The sequence below is a fragment of the Columba livia genome, chromosome 16 (assembly GCF_036013475.1).
Source record: "Columba livia isolate bColLiv1 breed racing homer chromosome 16, bColLiv1.pat.W.v2, whole genome shotgun sequence".
In the NCBI taxonomy this organism is placed as follows: Eukaryota; Metazoa; Chordata; class Aves; order Columbiformes; family Columbidae; genus Columba; species Columba livia.
Window position 1 is genome coordinate 10,913,618 of NC_088617.1, and position 26,849 is coordinate 10,940,466.

Sequence of the window (26,849 nt, forward strand, 5' to 3'; positions counted from 1 at the left end):
ATTGCTGTGCAGATGCCAAACTGCCACTAAAACCAAACTGAAGAACCTCAAAAACTTTGTGGAACTGACTTAAAAGGCTCTGCCATCCAACACCTACAATGCCACAAAGCACTGGTCCCAGCTCAACCAACACACACCTGCACAGAAATAAGATATTTATGGCAAAGCAATAAACTGTTCAGGTTGTGTGACATGAATTAATGAGACTGAAATGAATTGCCAGATGTGTTGCTTCTCCAGATTTGTACTGCCCAGTTGGCTGAGGACATGGAAGGATGGGGAGAGGCAGAGATCAGCGTTCAAAAATAAAAGAGGTTTATGTTTAAATGGCTGTGAATATACACAGGTACTCTTTGCTCATCTTCTCACACCGCTTATTTTCTGGTTTTAATTACTTTAAGAACTCTAATTTTAAAATAGCATTATTTCTTTAATAAATCTTTATTTTGCACCCCAAATGCAGGTTTAATGTTACAGCGATGACTGCAAGTCCAAAGGAGACAGATTTTCTGTCCCCACCCATCAAGAACAGTTGATTCACTTAAAATTCTGCCAAGGCCATATGCAAATCATCCTAATAGGAACAGCTGCTGGCCTCACAGCCCAGGGGATAAACACAAGTTATGTTCATGCTGCTGCCCCAACTCACATTCCCAGAATCACATTCAGGTGAACGAAAGTCAGTCTCCCGGAGTTTGCTGCAGCAGTGGCTGGTACTTGTAAAGGAGATGTTTGCTATGTACACTGTGGATGCAGCTCAGCCAGCAAAGTCTGCATAGGAAAATGTGTAGGAAAATGTGTCTGGATTCTGCTACAGCAAACTGGCATTGTCCTCAGGCAGCCGTGCCAGTCTGCAGCACATTAGGGTTTGGCCCATACTTTTTGTTGAGAAAACAACCTTCCATCTGGATTTCATCCTTTTAAACCCCATGAGGGTACGTTATTTGTATATATTCTGTAACTGACAAGATGTTTTATACAGTTTTAGGATAAGCACAAAGATGGCCTGGAAGAGCTGAGGGTCCCCCCGATGTTGTCCCTCTAGGAGCCCAACCTCCCCGTTCCTGCCCCAGACACCAGGGCATGAGTCCAGCTTCTCACCTGCAAACAGTGACTGAAATCCTCTTAATAATTCTGAGCTCCTTTGGTGGAAATCACATGTCCCTGCTTTGCTGGTAGGATGTCAGGCAGCACATGCTGACTCTGCTTTGTCCTTTAGCAGTTGTGTCAGTATTAAGATGGCCTTGATCATCCACTACACTACCTTCTGCTCCTCTTCCATCCCAGTCTTGAACTAGTTATCCATGCCCATCGATTCCGGTGGAGCTTTGGAAACAGTCTTTCCCTCTACTAAATAAAAACACACAAGCAAAAAAATATATTTCGCTGCAATTTATAAGACTTCAGAGCTATTTCAAGGAGCAGCATTTAAACCAATGTGGCATACAGTTAGAGTAGGTGTAAAGGTAATTTTGAATTTATTGGAAAAGAGACAAACTCCTTTTCAGCTCTGGAGAACCCAAAACCAAATGGGAAGCATGTGTAAGGTCATGATAAGTACACCATTCAGAATGGACAATTTATTTTGAGTTAATCTGTCCTGTCCAAAACCCATCACTGTGTGACAGAGGGATGCTGTTGCCTATGTAATTGTTTGTCACCTTATGTCCAGCAGGTCATTTATCCACCTTTTAGAGCACGAATTTCCCCCTGTCCAACTCTCTTGTGTCTTTAAGAGGTTAAGACAGCAGAAGGTTGAAAACGCGAAGAGCTCCATTAAGAAACCTGAATACATCAGATGAAAATATTGTTTTCAATTAATTGAACTAATGATTCTGGGAGTGCTACTTGTCCAAAACCAGTAACTACATTGGAGAGGAGTAGACTGGCTGTCTGTAGTCTGTTTTTCATAGAAAGATAATTGACAGAAGAAAGAAAACTTGTTTTGAAACTGTTCTACATCTGATCAGTGTTTGATCGGGAAAAATTGCTGAGAAAGAGGAGGGAGCACAGAGAAAGCAACTCTTACTGTCTGATCTCCAGAGCTGGTTGCAGCCAGGACAACACCTCGGCTTTGCTGCTCCGCGCTCCTGCAAGGGCCAGCTCTGCAGCGCTTCTCCGTGCTCTTGCCACCGCTCAAATACTACAAAGGGATTACAAATTCTGGCCCGAAGTCTCCATAGTTGAGGTTGAATTTAACATTCCACTTCGGGTGCGACTTTTAATCCCCTCAAATGTTTGAGAGAAGAACAAACATTCACATATGGTTTTTTTTCCTCCTTAAAATTCCTGCCTTTGCTTTATTTTAGGACTCTTCTGACCACCACTCCAGACTTCTTCTGAGCCTCAGGGCTCCACAGAATTTTGCCCAATTTCAGACTTTGCAATAAATGTTTTGCCAGATTTACATCCAACTTCAGAAGAGGCAAACCATGGCTACTCCCAATTTAATGAATGATCATCAGTCAAAGAAACCATCTTCCCACCTCAAGAAATTACATTGTTTAAATGGAAGAAAACTGTTTTTAATTAATCGTGGAGCATGAAACATATATAATTTACAACAAGAGCACTGGGGAAAAACACTGCTGCTGTCAAATTGTTTCAGCAAGATGATAAATGACACCCAAATACCAATTGCAGCAACTTCTTGTTGTTCTAGACTGTAATCAGGAGAAATAAAATAGCTCCACCTACTCAGCAGCGAAAAAAAGTATCTCCTGAAAGAAATCCTTCAACTTTCGGTCTTTCTGGACTTTATGCAATATCTTGTGTCTTTTCCTAGCACTGTTTTTATGATGTTTATGATCAGATCTCCAAGTGACATCAGTACTGGTGGGACAAAAAAACCAAAGGAACAAAACGCAATGGTTAGACATTCTGGAAAATCAGGTCAAATAATAAATAAAAAATGCACTGGAAAAAAACATAATGGATCTTAATTAAGAGCCTGTTTTTATTATAGGAGGCGCAAATCATTGACAGCTTGTGTTCAAACTTCTATCAAAATTTTCTTTTCGAATAGCCAAGGAGTGCAGCTAACAAAATAAGTTGTGTGGCCATGCACAAGATAATCACCAGTTTAATTGGATCAAAGTACATTAACATCTTGTAGCTCAACGGCAACAAAAGTCCACCAAAAAATAGCCGCATAATTCACCATCTAAATGTCCACTCTTCCTTTAGCATGAATCAGAAGATCCTGTAATTGCTCCCAAGTGGCAAAACCACAAGCATAGAAGTAAATGAACCATGATAAGAGTCTCTCATATTAAAAGAATCATAAAAGCCTGAACACAAAGCCTAGCAAGAAATGCCCTTCTCCACATGGCCCAGCTTTGAGCAGGCTGCATTCGTCCCCCCGGGTGCCGCCTGTGCTCGTCTACGCGCTGGAATTCAGCCGCTTCGTGACAATATTCCAGACATGGAATTAACACTTCTGAAAGCTTTTAGGGATCAAACATTGTCCCCTTTGCAACTTTTTTCATACCGAGGACATGATGAAGTAGTCTGGCTCTAGCTGGAAAAATAGTTCAGATGACACTCAGAGGGGCTGTGGTGGGAGGAGGTGGCTGGGGACATGGGACCAGGGGTGGCACCAGCCTGGCAGAGGGGCTGCTCTGCCCTCACACCCCCAGCAGCCACTGCAGAATGAGCCCGTCACCCCTGGGGGACGGGATCTGCTGCTAATGCTTCTCAGAGATCTTGTGGATGGAGCCTTGAAAAAAATACAATGTGTTCTGGAGTTAATTCGGACTGCAGACATTACACGGAGTAACGAAAAACTCGTTAAGCAGCCCATGGTCCCCCAGCAGTGAGCCAGAGTCCCAGTTCAGAGGTGACCAGCCCCTTCTGGGAGTAAACCGAGGGGCAGGTCCTCCCTGGGAGGGACAGACAGGCAGCCTTGAAGCTGTGCAGACAGACAATGATGTTTTTATAGGTGGCACATCCAGAGCTAATGGTATTTTCTCAGTTCCTGCGACAAAACAGTATTGTTGCTGTCCTGTCTCTGCTGGTGATGGGGAATACAGCTGTGCTGCCGCTGGTTCCAGCTGCTGGGTGGTTGTTGCATTTCTCTTTGCAGTGGAAATTAGGTAATCAGCACAGTATTTGTAAGACCCTAAACTATTTAGCTATCAAAGTTGTGTTTTCAGCAATTTTTCAAGAGTTTCAAGGATCCTTTTTTACAACATGTGCCTAATTTCTTTAGGCGCTATCAAAAACGCTGTCTTCCCTGGGGATGGATGACTGAACAGAAGTCTCAACATTCATGTCATAAATATCTCGAGACAAGCCTGTTGATTCAGTGAAATGTGTGGTTGGATCCTATTGTAAATGCATTCACAGAAAACCTCACAGTGCGCTGCCGCTTGGGATTACTTGTGAGCAAAATAAATGACAAACATTTTGGTGTCTTTTTCAATAACATTTTGATACAAAGTGGCTTTTCTTTTAATTTTACACCACATCGTTTAAGATGACATGAAGCAACATAATTTGTTAAAACAAGATGTATAAAAATAAATAAATAAAAAAGGGATTAAAAGGAAAGCCAGTTCTGAAAGTTTGTTAGTTGGAAAAGGCTATAATTTAAATCAGAAATATCTGGATTAGATTATTCTGACAAGCTAAAAGGACGCAAAATTTTGCTACACATTTACGAAGCAGAAATCAAATGTAGGGAGAACAGTCTCCAAGCTGAGAGGGTAGCTTTAAAACCACCTATTTCTGGACAGAAATGGAGATCTGATAATGGCTTGGTAGCTCTGAGCAATGAAGCAACAGGACAACTGTATCTGCAGGAGATTCAAATCATTAACCGTCAGAGGGCTGGGGACATGATGTTCATATTTAAGATGACCTTTCCACTGAATAAAATCTTAGACATTGGAAGACAAATCCAGTCACTGACCACTTCTAGGAAACGCAATAATCTTCAAACTCCACTAATTTCTCCACCGTAACACAAAAAGCCACAGCAGCGATGGGGCAGATATACTTAATAGAAAACACAAAACAGCATCTCCGAAGCCAACCAGTCAACCAGAAATCAAACTAACTCGAGCAGAGCTTTTAATTCTAGCAAAGAACAAAGTCAGACATTTTGAACCAAAGAAGGGGAGATCCAGTTTGTCTGATGGTAGAGGGGGGCGATTTATTTAAGAGCATGCCAAGTCCCTGTTCCTCGGCTGGAGGCCACGGTGCAGAGGTTGAACCAGAGACCTCCATCCTCAGCTATATCGACTGAGATCTGTTTGGCACAGTTTTGGGCTGGTGTTCCGACCTTTCTATCTGAAATTTCCCTGAATTTCACCATGGTGGATGAAAGGATCACTGAAACAGCTATTTTACAAGCAAAACTGCACATTTCTAAGGATCAGCATTTCCCACTGGAAACCTTTTAAAGATAAAACTAGTTATAATATGGAGTTTGTGGAGTTCTTTGAAGAAAAAAGTGTTATGAAAACAATAGTCATCTAATATAAATAATTACTATAATAAAACTTAAAGGATTATATGATTGTGCTTACATTAATGTATTGCTTTATGTCTCAAAGGATCCTACAAGGATTATAAAAAGAAAGTACTACAGAAGTGCAATCATTTCTGGATCTTAGCAGCTCTGCTAACCCCTTTGGGCTTGGTGTCGGAGAAGAGAAAAAGTATCTTTAAGTTTCCAGAGACCTAAAATTTTAAAGACCCAGTCTGTCAGAACGTCACCCTCCTTATACTTGTATAATTGATGCTTACCAAAAAATGGCAGCGAAATCCTGGCACTGGCATTTTAACTTGGTGAGTATAAACACAATTATGCCAAGAACCAGCCCTCTGCTGTGAACAATTGCAAATCTAACCTCTCAGGCAGCATTTCAGAAAATTCAGTCCTAACTGTTCTCCCGGTCAGGAGATAAAAGTCCCTGGTTGATCATTCTCAGGCAAAAAGAATAAGTCTCACTTGCTGAGATTTTAATGTCAAATTCTTGAAAAACTAGATATGTTGAGCATGAGATTCAGCCTTTCAGCTCATGTAATGCCTCACTTTACAGCTTGCTTACAGTTATTTTTCAACTGGTAATATTCAAAATTTCCAAATGGAAAATAGCTTCTGGTATGTGAATATGGCCAAATTGCAGGACAATTTTATTCCCACCAGTTGTTGCCACACAGTGTGAAATTACAGCTTGTATTACTCCATACTATGGCTTGCAGAAATTTGGACCAAAACTTTGAAAATATTAATGTGTATGCAAATGCAGTCTTGCACATAAATCAAGCACACACACTTAATAATCTGGTGCTTTGGCTTTATGAAATGATAGATCAAAGCAGAACAAATGAGAAGATGGAACCCAAATTAACACATTAACTGAAACAGAGCACTCTCAGATCCTGGAAACCACTCTCTGTCTGAGTGTCACATATCCGATTACATTCCTCGTAACTCAAATGACAGAACAGACTGAGAGAAGCAAGGATGCCTATTCCGACTCATCACCAGCTACTCATAGTAATTTTTTTCAGAGTACTAGTAATTATGCTTAAAGGAGAACAATTAAAATCCAGTGTAATTGGAAGTCTGGTTATGATTATGGATGAGTCAAACTGCTTTGGAAAATGAACACAGAAGTGTTTGGAGCTCCATTGGTATTTTATTAATCATGTCATTAAAATGGAAACATAAAGTGAGTGCAGCTATATAGTGGGATTTTCAAAAGCTCTCAGCACTAGCCACACTCTGCTGCTGTTAAAGTTGCTAGAAATTTTATTCCTTGAATTTAAAGGGAGCAGAGTTGCTCCAGAACTGAGCAGTTTTATAGTAACAAAAACTTACTGTTCATAAGCGGTCAATTCTTTTGACATTTCTTTAATTCTTTCTGGTGATTCCATAATCCTGACATTATTTTCCTGTCCTTGTGGCAGCCCCAGGACTAGAGGCGCTGCAAGACCTTGAGCCAGGGGCTATGGGGCAGAAGAGCTTTTCCATACTCCTCCCCGCCGGGATGGGACCCGACAGCAGTTGAGATTCCGCATCGTGGACGAGGACTTGGCCTGAGCCTGGATGCTGAGCTGGGGGGTAAAACACATGAGACTTGGCCTTACAGAGCTCAAGAGTAAAGCAGCAATTTGGAGCAGATGGTTAGCATCAGAGAGCTGTTTAAAGAAACAGTGTTGAGAGTAGAGAGCTGAAAAATAACATAACAGGAGTTTTATTTGTGGTCTCTGGTTCAGGGCTGGCTAAGAAACATAAGCAGTGGTTGGTACTTCGAGTTCATCACAGATAACATGGAACCTCGAATCAAGTAGATTTTGGCTTACAGCTTTGCAAAGCCAAAGCCTGATCAGATAAGAGCAGATCTAAAGAAAGCATGACCCCCTTACACCATTCCTCTGATGCGGCTCCATCAGGCACCAAAACTCCAAAAATGGAGGAACATACCACAAAATGCAAAACTTCAGAGATAAAACTTTCCAGCATTTTACTCCTGAATCAGTTTGCCGACTCTGGAAGCTTGGGCTGAACCACGCTGGAAAGATGGGCAACCATTCATATAAATCCAAGGTAAAGAACAAGCCAGCTCTGGAGAAACCTCTCTGGATGCATGGACAATCTGCTGCAGCTAAGGAAACAATGCCAGTCTACTAGGAAAGATACACTATTAGCAAGACCTCCTAACAACATAGATAACTTGAAAATTACGACTTTAAAGAAATTCCATCATTTGTTTTTGTGCAACAAAATCTTCAACCTAAGAACCCAACTACTCAGTTGTGAATTACAGCAGTCAGACCAATGGTCTTAAAAAGCTATCAAGAGTTCTCAAACAAACTCCAAATACACTTAAAAGCTGTGCTAAAATTGAAAGGATTCCCTGAATAAGACGGTAAGATCTTAATTTTCACTTTGTAATTAAAAAAAAAAAAATTGCTTCTAATCTTCTTGAAAAGTGATCCCCTTGGAATGAATTGTCTTAATGCTTTACATCTGAAGGAAGCAAGGTAAGACAGTACTATACCACATTTTCTTCTATCTGGGGGAAGCTGGAAATAATCTGGAGAAAAGATTATTTCCAACTTTCCAGCTCTTTTTCTGTAATTAACAGGATGTAAGACATAACAAACAGAGGCTGAAGAAAACCACAAACTCTCCATATGAGGTTCAGTTCCTGTTTACTAGTATCCTGTTTACAGCATAGGCTTTGATGGTCAGATAATCAGGCCTCTCATGTTCCCAGAATGACCACACTTATTCTGTACTTATTTAAGGCTGGGAAGACTTTTTAATAAAAAAATATGTCGAGGAAACAAAGCGGAGAGAGATTATAACAATATGCATCACTACGGAAATACCAGACTCATTGTTATAGAATACAAAATTACCAAATACCCTTTTGTGTGAAAATAGAAGGACGATATGAATTGCCAGTTCAAAGGGAGATGGGGAACAAAGGCCTTTCCCTCCCACCGCTGCCCTCAGCCGTGTCTGGGTCATGTCACTCCTCAGGTGGAGGAAGGAGAAATACCCATTTCCCAAGGCATCCCTGTGATTTTGTTGCTGGCCAAGGGCTCCCCTTGGGGTAAGTGCTGCTTTTCAACCTGCCCTCCTGGCTCCAGGACAGGGATGTGGCAGGAGAACCAGGGAGTTTGGCTGCAGGTTTGGCTGCTGCTTTGCTCATGCGTTGCCTCTTTAACCCTGAGCACCAGTTCAGACCATGCCCTGGTCTAGCACAGACTGGAAGTAAACCTGGACAGCACTAGAATAGACAAAATCGAACCATTCTTATGCTTAGCAGAACCAGTTCCTGCCTTGTCGCACCCAGTTCTGTTTTGGCTGAAATCGGAAGCACACACAGGACCCTCCTGTTTCTGCTATTCCTGCCCCTAGTGCTGCTTCCCAAGCTGCAGTTGCTTCCTAATTGCCAATAATTAGATAGCGTTTCTGTGGTGACAGTGCTGAAAAGCCTAAACTGCACATTGCTAGGGACAAACCTGCCTGAGGATGACTCTGTCCTGCCAGGCTGGAGCGGGAGCATGTGGAGCTCTGGTCTGGGCATGGGACACTGCATCCCACACGTGGGACACATCACTCCCAACACTGTTTCTCTTCCCCATGAGGTCTATGCCTGGCGTGAACTCGTACTTGGGTCCAAATGGGACTTCTGAAATGTCTGCCAAACTGCCTTGGTGCATCAGCCTGATGCACCAACTCAACAGCACAATTCAAATAATCTTCTTAGCCGAGCCTGGGAGACAAGAAAAGGATTCAAAACAACAGTCTCTAGGGATAAGAAGCAGGAAGATACTTTTTGGGGGAGCTGGATGATAGGTGAAGCATTTATTAAAAAAAACATTTTAACGACTAAAAAGTTGCTGCCTGTATCTCTGAGACAGCGAGGACTTTCCACCTGGAGGCTGCATCCAAATGCCACCAGTGGAGTTTGCAGTAGGAATGGCAAAGTCCCATGAGCTGCTTTTGGGTGTTTCTGTAGTCCCAAATAATAAAAGTTTTGCAATATCAGCTTCCCCTGTGATATTTCTGTGCCCTCAGGCACAAAGTTTGGCTTTGGAGACAGTTCCTTTCCAGTTTTGACCTGCACCACAGCTCTATGGACAAGTTCTGAACTTGGAAAACCACAGGAGGTTGGAGTTCATATAGTAGTTCTGCTGTCTCTTGCTATGATGTCACCTTCTGTTGCCTTCTTCACAAAAATGTACACCCTCTTCTTCATAAAGAGCTTCTTCCCATTTCTTTCTAACTAAGAACTTTTAGAAACTTAATTCTCTTTGGCACAAACAATTTTTTCATCATTTTGCCTTTGTTATGAATTTAACACCACTAATTTCATTATTAACTTTTTGCAATGTTGCTGGTCATGTACAAAGTCTACAGAATGTGCAAAAGTGGGAATTTATTATTATCATTTTTTTTTAGTTGAAAGGAGAGTTTAGGAATGTAGAGGCCTGCTGTAGGAGAGCTTCCTAGTTTCATTTTTCCTTTAGAATTCCTGTTATGAGAGCAGCAATTTAGAGAAATCACACTTAGCAATCAAGATTTTCTCATCCCTTCGTATGTGCTGAGAAAAATTGCAAGTGTTTAAGTAAATAAAATCAAGAATGATTGCTGGATAGTCACTGAGATAACATATTGTATAACAGCTTTTGTCTTTAAAAGAAGTGAGGTTTTGTTATAAATAAAACCACTCAAATTATGCATTGGAAATAAATGTGTTTTTCTAAAATTTAGATTTTTTTCTGCTATTTTTTTTTTCATAAATAGCTTTTCATTTTGCTTTTGAACCTGTTCGGTGTTTGAAACGGTTTACATCCAAAACCACACTGCTGTACCAGATTTACCGAGGTCATATATTTGCTTTATACGTTGAATGTATAAGGACAGCTCATCAGCAAGTCAGTGGAGTTAAGCTATTTAAATTATCTGACAGTCTAGCCCTTATATGTTTCTGTCTGTATCAGCTAAAATCAGGTGAATTTATATGCTATCATGCTTCCTGCCCATTAATAACTCTCTTCAGATTTTCTTCTTTTTTCCCAAAGAGCATCGCCCATATTTTACAGAAAGAAGAGGAAAGTCCCCATGACTCACACAGAAACACCTCAATTAGTGTAGTTTGAAAGGCACGTTGGTCAGGATACACTTCCTCGGGGACAAGGTCTCCTGGGAAAAAGGCCAGTGTCTAAAAATTTCTTGGAAAAGATGGAAAACAGATGGAAACTTTTTCAACACTATTGTTTTGGTATGTGAATTATTTTAGTGCTCCTGAGGAGGATGAGATTAAGAACTTCAGAACATAATTAATAGGCGTAATCTTAGTATGGTTTTCAACATAAATATATGTGGCCTTTAACAGAAGAACAAAAGAGATGTTTGAAGGGGTATCATGGGTGTGGAAGATTTCAATCTTGTTTAGCCTGGGGTTTATCTGAAGAACTCTCTTTGGCCAAGATCTCCTCTCACAGCCTCCTGATTCATACCAGTGTAAATAAAGAGAGAATCTAGACCAAAAATTTTATCAGTTTTAATATCATCATAATTACAAACAGCCTGTTTCACTCAGTAATTATACCATGCAGATGGAAGTTTAACTCCATCCTTACTCCAAGATATTCCACTTCTAGGTGATGCCTGTGGCATATTCATTCTTGGTTCTCTATGGCAGCAACCCATACTCCTTACAACAAAGGTGACTTTGAGTCATCTTATGGACATCCCATTTGGAGCAGAGCCCCTTCAGTAAGGACAAGGTATAACTCAGAGAGGTAACTTTTCAAGTAAGAGTTAATAAGGCTGGATTTGAACCCATAAGTGAGAGGCAGCAAGCTCCATAATCAAATAACATTCCCAAGAGCCTTTCACCCTGCAGGAAAATAATTTAATTCCATATAATTCCTTCCTAGCCATGAGAAAATCTTAATGATGTGTTGGCCAAACACTATCATTGGTTCAGCACAGGGTTTGTCTGATAGGTCAAATGCTCACGGGTATAATTTCATAAACTTCTTGGCTGAAGGGAACTTGCTACCTTGCAGAAAGAGCTCAGTGCCCCATTCATTAGTCAGGTGCTGCTTACAGCACCTTAATGAGGTCACTATTTTTCATCCAACTCACCTGACACTTCTGCAAGACAACAAGAGATCTAAGGACAGAGCTGAGTCCTGACTCCCTTATTGCAACCAGTTAAAGATACTTCACAAATGCACCACAGCTGATAAACCAGTTATCAGTCATCAGGACAGTGCTATGAGCTGTTGTGAAAATAGAATTAGTTCTGGAGTGTTTTATTCTGGAGGATTGGAAGCATGCTAAAGATTGCTCTTATTATTTTTAAAGGACAAACATTTTGACTTTCTTTGAGCTGAACTCTGCAGAACTCATCTTACAAGCTCAGCCATCTGCCTGCCACAGGCCATGAGCTGCTGCCTTTCAGCAGAAAGCGAGGATCCATCATTGTTTTATTATTATTGAACATCCTTTATGTTGATAATAAATCAGTTTACCAACATCTCTCACTGGAAGGCTCCAACATGCCACTGCAAGAAACACATATGCCACCCTCTCAGCAGCCTACTGCAATCCAAACGTTTTGGGTAAAAAACTTTCAGTTTTGTGTCCTATCTACATCCTTGACTAACAAACTCACCCTACCATGAACTTCAAGGAAGCGCAAGAAAATCCTTGAGGTTCATTTACTGAGAGACCATAAGGCCAGGTCCTCAGCTGAGAAAGTCATAACGGAGCCATGATTTTGCCAGTAAAACTGTGCTCCAAGAAAATCCTTCTCATGGTGCCTTGTTGGGAAGATTTTCCTATTCTCTGCAGTTATCAAAGACCAATAAATATTAAGTAGACTTGGTCAATACTTTTTAATGTGGTTTCTTTTTATTGCTGGAATATGCTGCTTTGCCCAAACAGATATAGTTAGGAGGGGTGGGATGGTTTCAGTAGATTTTTTTCATTTCAATCATTCTTCTAAAAACAATGGGTTTGAAATGGTCAAAGAAGCTTTCTCTGGAATTTACAGATCTGAAAAAAATTGTTCTTTATTTGAAGCAGCTTTTCATTTTCAAATATAAGTTGACTTATCACAAAAAAAAATCCAAACAAATAAAAAGATGAGTGGTTTTCTGATGTGACATGGGAAAAAGACATGAAATATTAAAAATTCTCAAGATACAATTAACCCATTTTCTGGTGAATTCTAAGACCAGCTGTATGCTGTGTATACTTGCAGGATAGTTAACAGGATTATAAATAGAGTATACCACCAGAATAAAAATCTAATCTACTAACTATGAGATATATTAAAAGTAATTGCATAGAAGTGAAACTCTGCTGACTGGTGCCAAAACATCCACTGAGTTGAAAACAGTAAGTCTGGACATATCACAGCCAGCATTTATTTAGGAATAGAGGTTGCAAAAAGATCCACTGTGGAGAATCTAATCTGATTCTACTCTTACAGTCATTTATGGCTTCCCCACCACAGCTGAGACAACTTGTCCCAGCCTTTGGCTCTGAAAAGTCCAAAGAGAAAAGCTCTAATTGTGCCAGGGTAATTTCTAGAGCAATAGAGTTAGAACTGGAAATAGGCCATTTTTGATTGAGAATGTGACCAAGAACAAAAACCAAAGCGAGTGTTGTCTAAATCTACTGTCCCAGCCTCTGCTTCTCAATGGTCTATCAATGGCTCACTCAAGGAGTGCAAATATGTCTTTTTAGTAAAGTATTAACCCTAAAAGAAGATGATTTACAAAAGAGAAGTGGTAAATCTTAAACTCTCTTCACTCAAATAACAGGTCTCTAACACACGCAATCCTCTTAAATAATACATAATGTCTCCTAGGTAACTCTAGTACTATATAAGAGATGTTTTATTAGTTTCCTAATTAAATTTCACAAACTTCATAGCAGTGACAGATTCTTGGTTATCTCCACTGAAGAAATTCAGATGGGATGCCAGAGGGAAAGGATGGGGCTGTTCGTCTTATTGCATGCCAAGATTTTGCGCTACCGGTTACACTCGTCAATCTCTATCTGAAGCAGTTAAGAGCTATAAAGAATTCATTAAAAGGGCTGAGATTTATTAGAGGCACCTCAAGCTCATTAGGGATGCTGATGAAATGTGAAGCCCTTGAATCCACACACCATCTAAGAAACACTCAAGTAGAGCCTATTAAATTTTGGGAGAGAGGGGAAACAAAGTGTTACCAAAAAATAAAAAGAAAATCAAGGTAATATTTTTTTAGTTTCTGTTATTGTTGATAAAAATTATAATTTTCCACTGTGTGTCTCCTTTTTCCACTCTCCTCCCATGAATAACAAAATGACAGCAAGACTGAGGGGTTTTAGAGAGAGAAGGAGGGGAGGAAGATAAGAAATACTAGAATATGGTTTAAACTGTGGGAAAAGCAATAAAAAGAGAAAGAGGGAATGAGTGGACTCAAATAGCAACTGCTGTGGAAAAACCAACTTTGACAAACCCAACTTAGTCCTTGAGGTGAAATACTGGGATCACTAGAAATAGTGAAAACATCTTTGTTTTTTCCCCTCCATCCTCTGCAGGAATCTCAACCATTCAAATATTTCAAGTTACACTGAAAGCTCAGAGGTTTTTGGACTGATTTTCATTTTTTATTGTCAACTGAATTGTTTTAATTTTCCCTTTTTCCATAAAACACAGCACTTTTGGAAAAAAACAGGCACTTTCTGCAAAATTATTTTCGTTGTTGAAGCATTTACCTCTCAAAATGGCAGATATTATTACCTGTCTGAAATGAATAAGAGGAAGAGAGAGGAAAAGAAGGAAGTAAATTTTCACCCCTTTTGAGCTGTAGAGTATGTTGCAGAGGAGATGCCAGTTGTAGACTTGCCTTTAGTCCATCTCCAAACCTGAACAAAAAACAACGACCACCACCAAAACAGTTTTCTTATAAAACAAGTATTGGTTGAGTTTAGCTCAATAATGACCTCCAGTCCAGCTTGGTGTGAGACATTTTCAACTGGGTCTTACAAATGAAGTAGCTTTTCTTTAGATGGTTTTTCCTCTATGTATAGAGACTTACACGCTAAAGGCACAGGGAGTTTCTGTGGCCAAATGAAATTAATTTTGTGCACAAAGCATTCCCCCCAGGGAAGGATTATAGCCCAGGTAATAAGAGAAATTCTCTAATGAGCATGCATGTGAGAAAAGGCAGAGTTGCTCCACAGGATGGTTGATTTGGGAGCTCTGTCACCCCAACGACGTGTGCCACGTCGCAACTGGCACATGCAGTTGCTGGAGATGCAAACGCAAATGACATATACTTCTCTGAATGCCAACTGTCTGCATTTTCTTTGTATCTCAGGATGCAAATACAGTTGAGAAAATTAAACTTCACATCTAGAAGGAGATTGAAATCTGAAGTTCCCACAGATTTAGAGGTATTCTTGTTTAGACCATTCTAGAGATACACTCAGGCTGTACTGAAATACACCATCAACTTATGCTGAAACAGGACAAATTTCAACCCAAACCTTACCAAACAGGTCAAGAGGACATGAGGGTACATTATCTTATTTTCTCAGCCTCCCCCCTTTATGTTGAAATAAATCCTTATTCCTTTAGTCTTATATAAATTCTGCCTTTTTTTCTCATAAGGATTTCACAGTGAATAGTAAACAAAACTAAAACATCCAAACCAGTGTCAGCAGAATGAATTACCTCCATGACCAACATCTAATGTGTCAAGACCTCATTTAGGAGATATTTCTTCAGACCACCAGCAACAAACACAGTGGAGTTGTTTGCGTGTTGCACACACAGATGCTGCATCACTGTTTGAGAGAAGGAGCCCCATGCGTGTAACTCACAGAGCAAAAGAAGGGCTGACCCTGTGAAGATCAGCATCAAAACGAACCCAGAAAACACTTTCAGACAAAGATAAATTCATACTATGAAGCAGAAAGTGTTCATGTCCAAGATCCCTGCGCTACAATCACACAGCACCAGTGAGACACTCACACGCACAGAAACACATGAAGAGACAGCACCAAATAAAACCATAACAAGTTTTTGCAGTGCTGGTGAATGATGCTTGCCTGAGTTAGACAAGGCAGAAAAGCCTCATTTTGAAGCTAACAGCCACCTAAGAAAGGGATGGATTGTACTGAGTGGTTTGATTATTGTTTTCAGGTGGGGTGATTTATGCCCTTTCCCTCCCCTTGGTTTCAGGAGAGCTCAGGTGAGTTTCCCAGGCCATGCAGGGGCTCCCCAGTGCCCACCAGCAATGCTGTTTAAGGGGGAGACTGGGCAGGAGCCAATTAATATCCAATGTAATAAATGGTGTGAATCACTTGAGAGCTGGTGCACACAATCAACTCTCCAACTGGTATCAGAAAAAGCATGTGGCCTTACAGATGTGTAACATACAAATGGAAACTAGTCACCCAAAATTGTGGTGCTGCTCCATATTAGCCTGGCTCACAGGATGCAGCAGTCTGCGAGATGCAGATGCTGATAAATTCCTAAAAGGAAACAGTTCCTGGAGCAAGGTTCTATGCAACAATTAATTGCAAAGACATGGTCCTTTCCAACCATCATACAGAAAAACAGCGACAAAAGCCAGCCCAAAGAATACTAATTTTCTAATTCTGTGTTCAAACTGCAGAAGAACCTTGAGTCCCCACACTGCATGGTGTGTAGTTCAGATGCATATATGTTTGTGCGTTTTCTCATGCTCTTTTAAAGTGAGTATGCCTTTCTTAGAGTGTGCTAGAAAAGGCACTGGCTCATCTCCCCATGTGTCACTGCTGAAGGAAAACAGCAGCAGCACATGAAAAACTGAGCTGAGTTACACTGGGGACTCAGAACCCCTTGACCAATCAGGAAAACTGTTGGTGGTTTTGTACTATCAAGTAATATTAGCACCCAAATTTTGCACCCTTCTCTAAAAAAAAGTAGAACTTCTAACCTCTGTATTCACTTCTCTGTGAGGTACAAGACATTTATCCTCTAGGATGACCTGTTAAAAATTGCCAATGAGTTAGAGCTGTGATTTACTCACAGAAATAGACATCTGCCTTTGTCCTGCATTTATGTTTAGCAATATTAATAATCCAGGTGAAGACGTTGTTCTGCCAGCATCTATTAGTTACACAATCACCTCTTGCAGAGGGTGTGGGAAGCTCACTACATCCCTACAAAAGAGAGCAAAAAGATAAAGAGTAGCTTTTTTAATACAGAAGATTCTCAAATAGTAATGAATACAGCCAACTGTGGAGCCCACCAAGCAAGCAGGTGAAAATATATTAATGCAAACATTTACTGTAACAAGTCTCTTTTTTCCCCTGGAGACATTTCTGTTCATTCAAAATGTGCAGCAATAAATCAAATTACATCAAATACAACTGCCTGAAAGGAAGCCACACAATAATCGGTTTTGAATTTTCCCACCCGTATCCCATAAAAAGCCAGTACAGTGTTACAGAAAGTTAATATGTGCATCTAACCCACTTTATCTGGCTCGAAACTGTATAGAAAGACATCTGATAGCAGCTTGTATGGACAAGCTCTTATTAAATGTAATTACTCAACAAGGTCTATCCTAAATCAGTTTATGATCAGCAACAGACAGATAGAAATTTGCTAGTATTCCATGACTTTGCATATTATGGGAATAGTTTTTAATATTTAAAAGTTCATATCTTTCCTGCTTATGCTTTGATTTACTACTCATGAAATGAATGTGAAATCTGATTACATTAACTGAGCGTGTTGTCAGATTGTCACTTTTCTGCTTTTTAATTGCCTCCCATCTCTTTCATTATCCCTGACAAGCCACATTTTCAGCCCAACATCCAGATTTGCATGCCTGGTTTTTCTATACGCTGTGCTACACAACTGGTTATTCTCTAAGTTTCCGCAGACTGCATGATCTCGTTGGGGTAGCCGGGATGCCAAATGCAGACATGTGCTCGCTGTGAGCATGTACAATTGTTTGTATTTCCTACCACAGTGAGACAAAAATGCAAAATCAGAAAACTGTCAGAGGACATAAAGGGCAGTAAGTCTGAGCCTGTGCACGATTATCTACGCTATTACAGCCATTATAGATACCTACAGTATTGACTATTTGAAGCAATTAATAATTCCTTGTATAAGGATTTCTCCTGTAGTGCCTCAGCTGTTCTAATTAAAAACAGCATAAAGACTTGTCTCAAAACTCCATACAGTAATTCAGTGGCTGGCTTTACATTCTCAGTGGATACTTAGAACTACTCTTTGCAAACTGCAGAGCAGCCTTTCCCTACTCTGAGGATCACCATGTGTGATTTATGGTGAACTTACTCCTGCAACACAGGAGCACAGGCACCAGAAGACCCGATGGAGAATTTCACCTTCACCGTAATGCCCTGAACTGAATCCCCAGCTACACAGAAATAATTCTCCCAGTAGCTGAATTTTACTCAAGCTTACTCAACACCATATTAAGTTTCTGGAGAACTCCTTGATTTCTATAAAACACAGTAATCTGCCTGGGTGTTAATGAAGGGGTTAATTAGTTAGGTAGTCCCCTTACGCCCCCGCTGTATTCAGCTGGTTTAGGTGAAGTTACACCTAGTATTAAACTGCCACTGTAGGAGAGTCCCAACTTGTTTTGCTATCAGTTGGCTTTGATAATTTGCCAAGGAGCTAATCCTGCCTGACATGCAGCTCAGAGGATCCACCTCACCTGGGCTTTATCAAAGCAGTTAACCTCCGCTTTAAAAGCGGTAAGTGTAATCCTGCCAATGGTTGCTGCAGCTGCCTGGAAAACACATTTTGTAAACGATTCTGCATTTTTTTTCCCTTCCTTCAGGAGGTTTGTCTCTCACATTACAGCTCTTGCTGTGTTTATGGAGTCACCTTCTCTCCTAGAAATTTGCCGTGTTGTGATGCCGGCTCCTGGCGGCTGTGGGACTTGGAAGGGAATAGTTCAGTGCTAACACAAGCACTTTTGCTGACAGTGTAATTACTCCCTTCCCCAGGATTTTTCATTGTTTTCTTAAATGCAGGACACCTACAGTCACAATAGCAATATATCATTTGCCTGTAGCACAGCTTTCTTTCCCCTGTAAAGTGTTAATGAAGTTCCTGTCCTTGTTTCTGCAGTAATTGTAAAAGCATGTTGGATAATATACTAGCCACACTTTATTAAAATACTGGCCACACGTTATTAAAACCTAACAGTCTGATCCTGTGCTCCCTGCTAAGGAGAGAGCTAACTTTAATTTCATTTGGAGTTCATTTCAACATGCTCAGATCACACACTTGGTTTTAATTCTTCCAGGGCCTGGTCTGAAGACAATGTGCCCAGTTGCAGCATATTCAGCTGTTTCACATTTGACTGTGGCCAAGTCTGCATGACTTTGTGACTCCAGGCCTGATCCTGCAAGGTGCTGAGGGTGTAGAGGCTTTGCTGGGAGCCTTCCAGCTCCCACTGGTGTCTAAGGGGAAACTGAGGCAGCTCTGCAGGGCTCAGGGTGGGTGTACCCAGGTGGGTGGCTCTGGGGTGGGCTGGGGAGGTTCGTGGGGCCACTTTGCTGAGTGTCTTGGGGCACTGGGGACACCCAGAGCTTGCAAGGCCCTTGCCACAGCGTGACTCAGCATGGCAGGGATTTGCAGGGGACAATGGAGGGGGTGGTGGCAGCTAATTATTTGACAATTATTATTGTTGAATAATCTTTCCAAGGGACAAGGAGGGGGATGAATCTCAAGTGTCCGCCTTTTTCTTTTTTTTTTCTTCTTTTTTGAAGACCTAAACATGTGAGTCTGGCATAGATGGAGGTGGGATGAGGCGGTGAAATGAAAGCGTCACTGGAAGTTGGTTTTGGTCCCATTGCACCAGCATTAGGAGCAGATGTCTATAACACTGTTCATCCATCGCCCCGGAATGTGGTCGGTTCAATCACCGCCATTCTACTTGCAGGGAAACTGAGTCATGGTGCCCTCTCTGGTGTTACAGACCTGGGGGCAACAGTTCCCTAAGTAACTGTCCCTGAGACTTTATGTACTAACATCTACCCAGAATAATTGCAAATCTAGTGCTTCCAGGATTGCTGTTTTCCATATAATTTCCTCTCTGTGTAAAGTATGATGTCTTTTTACTCTCTTATGTCTTTCTTTCCACAAACTCATCACAAACTGAGTGTGGAAGCACATATGCATCTGTGTACAGGAAATATCTTGCTATTTATGAGAAGACATATGCAGCAAAGCACATTGTTGTGTTATTTTGAAGGTGAGATATTGCTAAAGGTAACCAAGCTGTCAAACTCTTGAGTGCTATGGCACAAAAAGGAGCCTCTTATTCGAAGTCTCAGTAGAAGGGAGCGTTACTGCAGGTTAAAGAAGTGTAGAATGAAATAACATGAACTTGGACAGGAAAATAAAAGATCCATACAAAGCACATGAGGCAGAACCCCTTGGCCTCTCGAGGCGTCACCTCTACAAATAATGCACAACATTTTCTTATGTCTTCTCTGATGACAAAGCTCTTTGATTTCCTGAAGGAAACATCATTGAAAAATGTGTGGCTCTGCGTGTGATTAAACCATTAAAAGAATGGCCATGGTGCATAGAATCACTCAAAAATGTCATGGCAGACAAGTGCCCAAATACTTCTTTGGCAGAAAGTGATTAGCTGAGCTGGATTTCCTGGTTAAATACAAGGTTAGATAAATACTTGAATAAACTTCTTTCAGCAAGGACAGGATTAAGGAGAATGTCTTATTCTTGTACTGACAAAGCTTTGCTGGTTGCAGAGTGATTATATCTTTAATTTAAGACGATTATTTTCCATTTTTGATGATTCACAAGGGGAGAGATTCTCCCACTGTTTGTACTGCTGGAGCCATCAGGCAAAGCGACTCCAGCTGCCTCTTGAGGCCATCAGGAGGTGGCAGGTCCGCAGTGGAAGGTTCAGGTGACCTTTGGTGCTCTTTTTTTGGGGATGCCCACCTGGAGAGCTGCCAGGATTGCCGGCAGCCCTGGGTACTGCTAGACCTTTCCTAGCATTACACTGCCTCCTCCTTTTCCAGGTCCCTGGTGCACGGATGAGGTGCCGTCAGGACATGAGCAAATTCACTATTAAATGCAATGCATTTGGAGTCCACTGCAGCAGTATCTTGCCTTAGGCCAACAGCGGACTTGAAGTGCATCATGTGTTAGTTACAAAATATAGCGAACATCTAATTTTGAATTAGATGCCATGGCTAAGAAAAGGGGAAAAGTTTTTTGTTCTTGCTTAGTAGAATGAGAAAGATTCACCCACCACTTGGTGTTTTCCTGCACACTCACTGCAAATACAAATGTAAATACTTGTGTAAATACTTGGGCAGCAATTGCTTGGGGCCAGAGGTAACTCTGGCTTGTGAGGGAGGAAACTACTGTCCAGTGGGAATGAATTATGGGGCTGAGTTTTGTGCTTAGATATAACAGGGAGAGTCTGCTACAATTACAGTGAGGAGGCCCCAGATGAAGTATTCCTGGATTTGCATATAGTTCAGCTATATGACTAGCTGTAAAGAATGTACAATGTCATTTAACTTCTTTTTTGCTTTGGAAAGTTTGTGTGGTTAATGAATATTTGCAAATGGACACCATAAAAAAGCTCAATGTTATTTATTGCTGTTCTCTAATTCTATTTGTCACATCATTTATGCTGTATCAAGAGATCAGTTGACACTGACGGTCTGGGACACAAAACAGCTCATGTTTCTCTTTCCATTCTTTCAATTTAAAGGTTAGGAATCTACAGTCAGACTTCAAATGTAAAGTAACGTGAAAAGAGAATGCTGGGAAGGTTGCAGGTCAGTTTACATTTGTTCATAGGAAATCCTAGACTGGCATATAGCCCTGGTTTATAGGACTACAATTAGGAGGTATTATAGCTTCAGCATGTAAGGAGTTATTCAGTATTCAAGGCAAGGAAATGACATAGAATGAAGCCTAGAATCTGAGTGTGAAATTAAGCGAAAACACTGCCATAAAAATAGAAGGCGCAAGTCTTCCACGTTGCATCTTTGGAAAAGATTAATTTGTTTGGCTGCTATTGTGAAAGCTCAGATACAGCACATGGCTGCAGCGCCAACTTCTGAACTCAATGGAGCCACAAAAGGGCTGGGTGGTGAATAACTTTGAAGAGCAAAACATCAAACCAGCCTCAACTTGAATTTGAGAAACATCCTTAACCAAACCCAAACAATGCTGTTGAGCGAATGATTCAAGGGATTGGTACGACCCTCCACATTTTGTGTGGAGCGGCAGGAAGGCTGATAATAAAGCCCAGTGGAGCACCTCTTTCCAGGCCAGAGCAGAGCAACAAATAATAAACAAAGGAGACATACTTGTCCCCAGTTGGGCATAAGTAAAATCACCCTCTTTGAAGCAGGTATGCATTGCTGTCCCTATGTCCTGAATCAGTCTTCACCACGTTATTTAAGTTTTTAGCATGCACTGTTATAGTGGATGCTATTTATCCATGGCATTTGCAGCGTGGCAGACTCATGTGGTGGCCTCTGTTCTCGTAATACCTCCGCAATTTATGCACTGACAGTGATGCTGCATGGCCTTTTCCTTGGGCATCAGAGTCTCGCCAGCTTGTGAGTATCATTGAGGGGGGACTTGATAGATAAAAATCTTCCAGAAGAGAGAATCCTTGCAAAGTCGCTATTTCTGTCTCCCATTCTGCAGTGTGAGTAAATTCCTAACGAGTAGATACAAAGATAAGATTCTGTTGTTTCCATTTAAAACAAGCTGGGTCCCCCACCATGACCTCCCATCTAGACTGCAAGTCTATGTGTCCTTCATTTGAAAAGCAGGATGCATGGACGTTCAGGTCGAGGTCTGGTGTGGAGGTGGGATCCAACCAACCACGGTATCCCAGTTAGACCAGAGAGAACAGGACTCACCAGCCTGTGCCTGGCCATGACTTGTGGGGCTCCAACAATTCTCCTGACCCACTTTAGGTTGCCCGATAACCAACGGTCACTGTGCTGAGGCTGTGCATCCAGCAGCAAGCTCCAAAATCTCTTGTGCTCCACCTGGTTCTAGCCTGGATCACCCACAGCCTGATAACACAAACGTGAGCTCATAGAAAGCATGCATCACCTTCCTGATATAAAAATATTCAGAAAGGTAAAGAACCTGGCAGTTGACTCCTTTGCTTCACCATCTCTCTGTTCTCCCAAAGGTTTTAACCCTTGGACAACCTCTCTTCCAAGACAGGAAACCTTCACAAAAACTAAGAATGGGATCCAGATCTGCTGAACTCTGGGCCCATGTAGTAGATCCAGCAGCCTGCAGTTCCCAGGTGAGAGCAAATCCCTGGCTGGAAGAATATTTACTTATATTTGACACTACTGATACGGAACAACTTTTTTCATAAAGTGCCTTGGGATGTTAGATTAAATGAAAAGTGTTGCAATAAAGCACAAATAGCATTCGTAACAGTGCTAATAATAGCAGCACCTGGAGTCACTGCTCCCATAAATAGAGACCAGCAAAAGATAACTGCATGCATGTAAAGCAGATCACCAGAATATTTTTGCCTTAAGCAAAAATGATAAAATGAATATTTAATAATTATAAATGCTTGCAGGAACAGGCAATGTGTAAGAGCTTTTAGGAAGATGTGCAGCTTTTCCCCACGGTCAGGTACAACACATTGGATCAGTGCATCACATGCAGGAAGGCAGAGAAAATGCTTATCTCCTCCCAGTTTTCTTAACTGAAAAAGATCAAATCTAGTCCTCCTGATTATTAGCATATTGTCAAGTTATGAAAGGTAATGAAACAGTTCACTTGGGAAGTAGCCCAGTCTTAGAACAAAGAGAAGCCTGCCCTGGCTAATTATGAGATTCAAACCCAGGAGATCACTACTTAACCCTTGTTATTCTTACTTTTCCCTCCAGTCCTTTTTCTTCTCTTAACCTCTTTAGTCTGTCAGCTCCTTAGTGAAGGGAGATGATGATGGCAGGTACCTACACTGCTTTCACTTGTAGTCATGTAGTACATAGTTTTGCATGTAAGCACTATATATAGTTCACTGAAGCTCATTCAGAAACCGGTTACAAGCTGCTGAATAAGGACAGAGCAGCAAACAGGATTTGATCTAAAGGACAGACCTGGAAAGAGCGAAAAAATGAGTGAAATGCAGGTAGTTTTGGATGCGTCTTTGGATCTCAAATTTTACTCACCATAGAAAAGAAAAAGGACTTGGTAACAGTATGAAAGGAACTCAGATGCTTTTGGGCTTTGGTAGGTCAGTTTGTTCTCCCAGAGTCCCTAATTTCCAGGTAAGGCATCCTGCCATCGCACCACAGGGTTTCCTTGGGGCTGCCAACATGGCAGGTAACAAGACACCTGAGGAGACGTTCTCCGTATGGAAATTCCAGTAGAGTTTTCCCAGATCTAGTGATGGCGCATATGGCAGCCAAGTGATGGAAAAGGCTGTTTTGGCCTTAAAACTCCTCTGAGTTCTGCACTACTTGAGAGTACTGATATCATCAGGCCTTAAACTCTTCTTACGTTAAATGCAACTACTGTAGCGCAATGGAGAAAGAGCTAAACGAGATTTATTTGAGCTGAGACTGAAGGTCTTTTGTATTAAGAAGTCCTAATCCATGTAAATACAATGGGTTTTTTGACTTCTCCACTGCCTTACTTTTCCTCTTCATGTGCAGTTTTTCCTTTCCTTGCTTTCATACCACCTTCCCATCTCTCTTGTCCCATTTCTCCTCCTTTTCATATTTCTCTTTGAGCTTTTCTTTCCATTGCCTGTCTTTCTCCATTGCACTTCTGCCCTCCAACCCCACAACAACCCAAACTCCAAAAAACGTCCTTAATCCTCTCCTAATCCGAGGCATACAATAATTAGCTGGAAATAATATTTTTGCTGCTCTTCGTTGGCACAGTAACAGGGAAGCCTCCACCTCTGCCCCGCTGGGAGAGCAGCCACGAGCTGTACGATCGCTTTGGAGAAATGCCAGATTAATGGATTAGCTGCTACAAACCAAAGGGTGGATGAAAAAGTGCTGGGAAGTGGGGAAACAAGAAGAAATCTGCCTTCTCAGCTGCGGTCAAGATTGCTCTTTGCTTTTTTGAGATCTCCCAGATTCTCAGGCCAGAAGCGCTCAAATAGCCCTTAGTCCAGCAACTACCTCCTTACTCCGGGCAGGTAGTCATGACAAGCAAGACCGTTCCTCCCCTCGGAGGACAGCCAAAAGAGATTGCTTTGCTTACTTCACATACTTTATCACTTGAAAACTGTGTAGTGGTTGGGCTCAGAGAGAGCTCAAGGGTTCCCAGCAGGGAGGAGAGGTCACACAGGTATTACAGAAGCTGGGGTTGAAACCGCCCCATCTGAAAGGCCCTGTGACGCACTCCTTGGCCTTTTGGTTAAGATCAAATGTGGAAGAAGCCAATTCACATTCTGTGATTCTGTAATTCACTTGGTTCAAAACCACTTTCTCAAGAAAGGATAGGGAACTTTCACAGGAACCAAAGGTTTGACTTGACTTAAACAATGCATTTGCTTAAAAAGAGAAATGCAGCCTTTATGTTTGTATTCCCTTGTTAGAGACTTTTCCTTACTGCTACGTACTGACTCATTAACAAATTAACATGTTTTGATTCCACTGTGAAAGTCTTGAGATAATTACTACAGCTATGGTCCTGGGGCTGAAGAACTGTGGTTCTAAAACGCTTTTACAGACTACAAATTGGATGCTTTTCATACAGGTTATCTAATTTTAATCACAATTTCCCCTCTGGCAATTCTTTCTTTGCTTTGAAGTTGCTGGAGTTTTGTCATCTTTGGGGAGTGAGAAGTTTCAGATTATCATCGTGTCAGATTTTATGTCCATAGAAACACTTTTTTAACAGTTCTTTTACATGAGACAAGCTTTCGTTCGTGGGAGTTTTATTGGTCTGAAAAGACAAGCAACTTAAGTGTAAGAGACGTCCTACTTGTAATGTAAAAAAAATTATCTAAACATATGGCTAAACATATACATTAGCCACTAAAATAAACAGCAATTACTGTCCCTATAGACACAATTGCAGAATGTAAAAATATGACACCATTTTCAATTAACTATATTTTTTCAACTAAGTGTTTGCCCTTTTCAACCAATATTTTATCTGCCTGAGTCATGAGCAGTTGGCAACAAGGGAAGGGGCAGCAAAGGGTTTCTGAAACGAGCAGATAATCTCTCAGAAGGCGGCTCAGTCCAGGTGTGACATCTGCCCACTGATTTATGCACCCACTGGGGTTTGTGCTTTCCAAGCCCGGACAAGACACCCCTGAGCAGCAGCGTTAGTTTTGACCATTGGGCTGGTGCTGGGTGCATTTCGCATGACTAATGGCGTAATACTGAGTGTTCTGCTTTCATCAGGAACAGATATAGCCCCTCCCTCCTCTGCATTTGATGCTTGCCGCCCATATATAACATGTAATCCCTTGCACTTTATTGCCAAGATGTTTGTTGGTGTTTGTCAAAGGCAAGGAAAAGAAGGATTTAGCACATAAGCATCTCCTTATGAAGGGCTGATTTGTTTGTGTTTTAAGCCTCAGGCACTATGTCCGAGGGACAAGATGTTAAATTCGAAGCATATCAGCTACATTCATGTCAGTGATTTTTCTTGTCAGAAATGTTATTGAAAAAGCCATTTGGGTTTGCACAGCCAGCAGCAGCGCTGACAGTACAAGGTACTGCCTCACAAGGTGGATGGGCTGCCAACGTGTTTACTCCTGTAATGCACTTATAGCTGAAGCTGAAATAAAACAATCAGCAAATTAAGGATGCTTCAACCATTCTGAGCATTTAGACCTTTAGTCTGCATAGTTTTAAGACACTAGAGATACAATAGCAAATAACTAATAAACAAACAAACACAAAGCTTGAAAGGTTTGCTAGCCAACAAGAAAACAGTGTGTATGGGGGAGTGGAAGGCATACATACACAGCTTTCTTCTCTCATCTTTGACATTCCTGAGCTAACAAACAAGAATCAGCCCAAGCAAAATCAAGAAGTGATTATGAGAAAAAAAGTAGTGTAGGATCATTGCTTACATGCAAATGTCCTTACTAGTGGAATAATTGTCATCATGGGGATTTCTGATGATATAAGGTTATATGAAAATTTCAGATTTTACTTCCCTTTCATCCCCCCCAAGAACCTTTCTTCATACAGGAGATCTTGGATCCTGTTCACAGGAACTACACCAGGCACTTCTGATTGAAGAAGATCAGAGGAATTAGCCTGAGTTGATTGAAATCCCTTTTAAATTTCCATAGGCTTTTAAACTCAC

At 41.2% G+C, this 26,849-nt stretch overlaps 1 long non-coding RNA gene across 5 annotated transcripts in view; it reads right to left on the reverse strand.

The window, feature by feature from the left end:
• LOC110356708 (uncharacterized) overlaps nt 1–26,849 on the reverse strand; it is a 279,999-nt gene that overhangs the window by 106,207 nt on the left and 146,943 nt on the right. The window contains exon 3 of one of the 5 annotated variants that reach the window (XR_010466630.1): nt 16,561–16,693. The exons of the other annotated variants lie outside the window; for them this stretch is intronic. This is a non-coding gene — a long non-coding RNA (uncharacterized LOC110356708). The remainder of the gene's footprint in view (nt 1–16,560; nt 16,694–26,849) is intronic. 5 annotated transcript variants of the gene reach the window in all.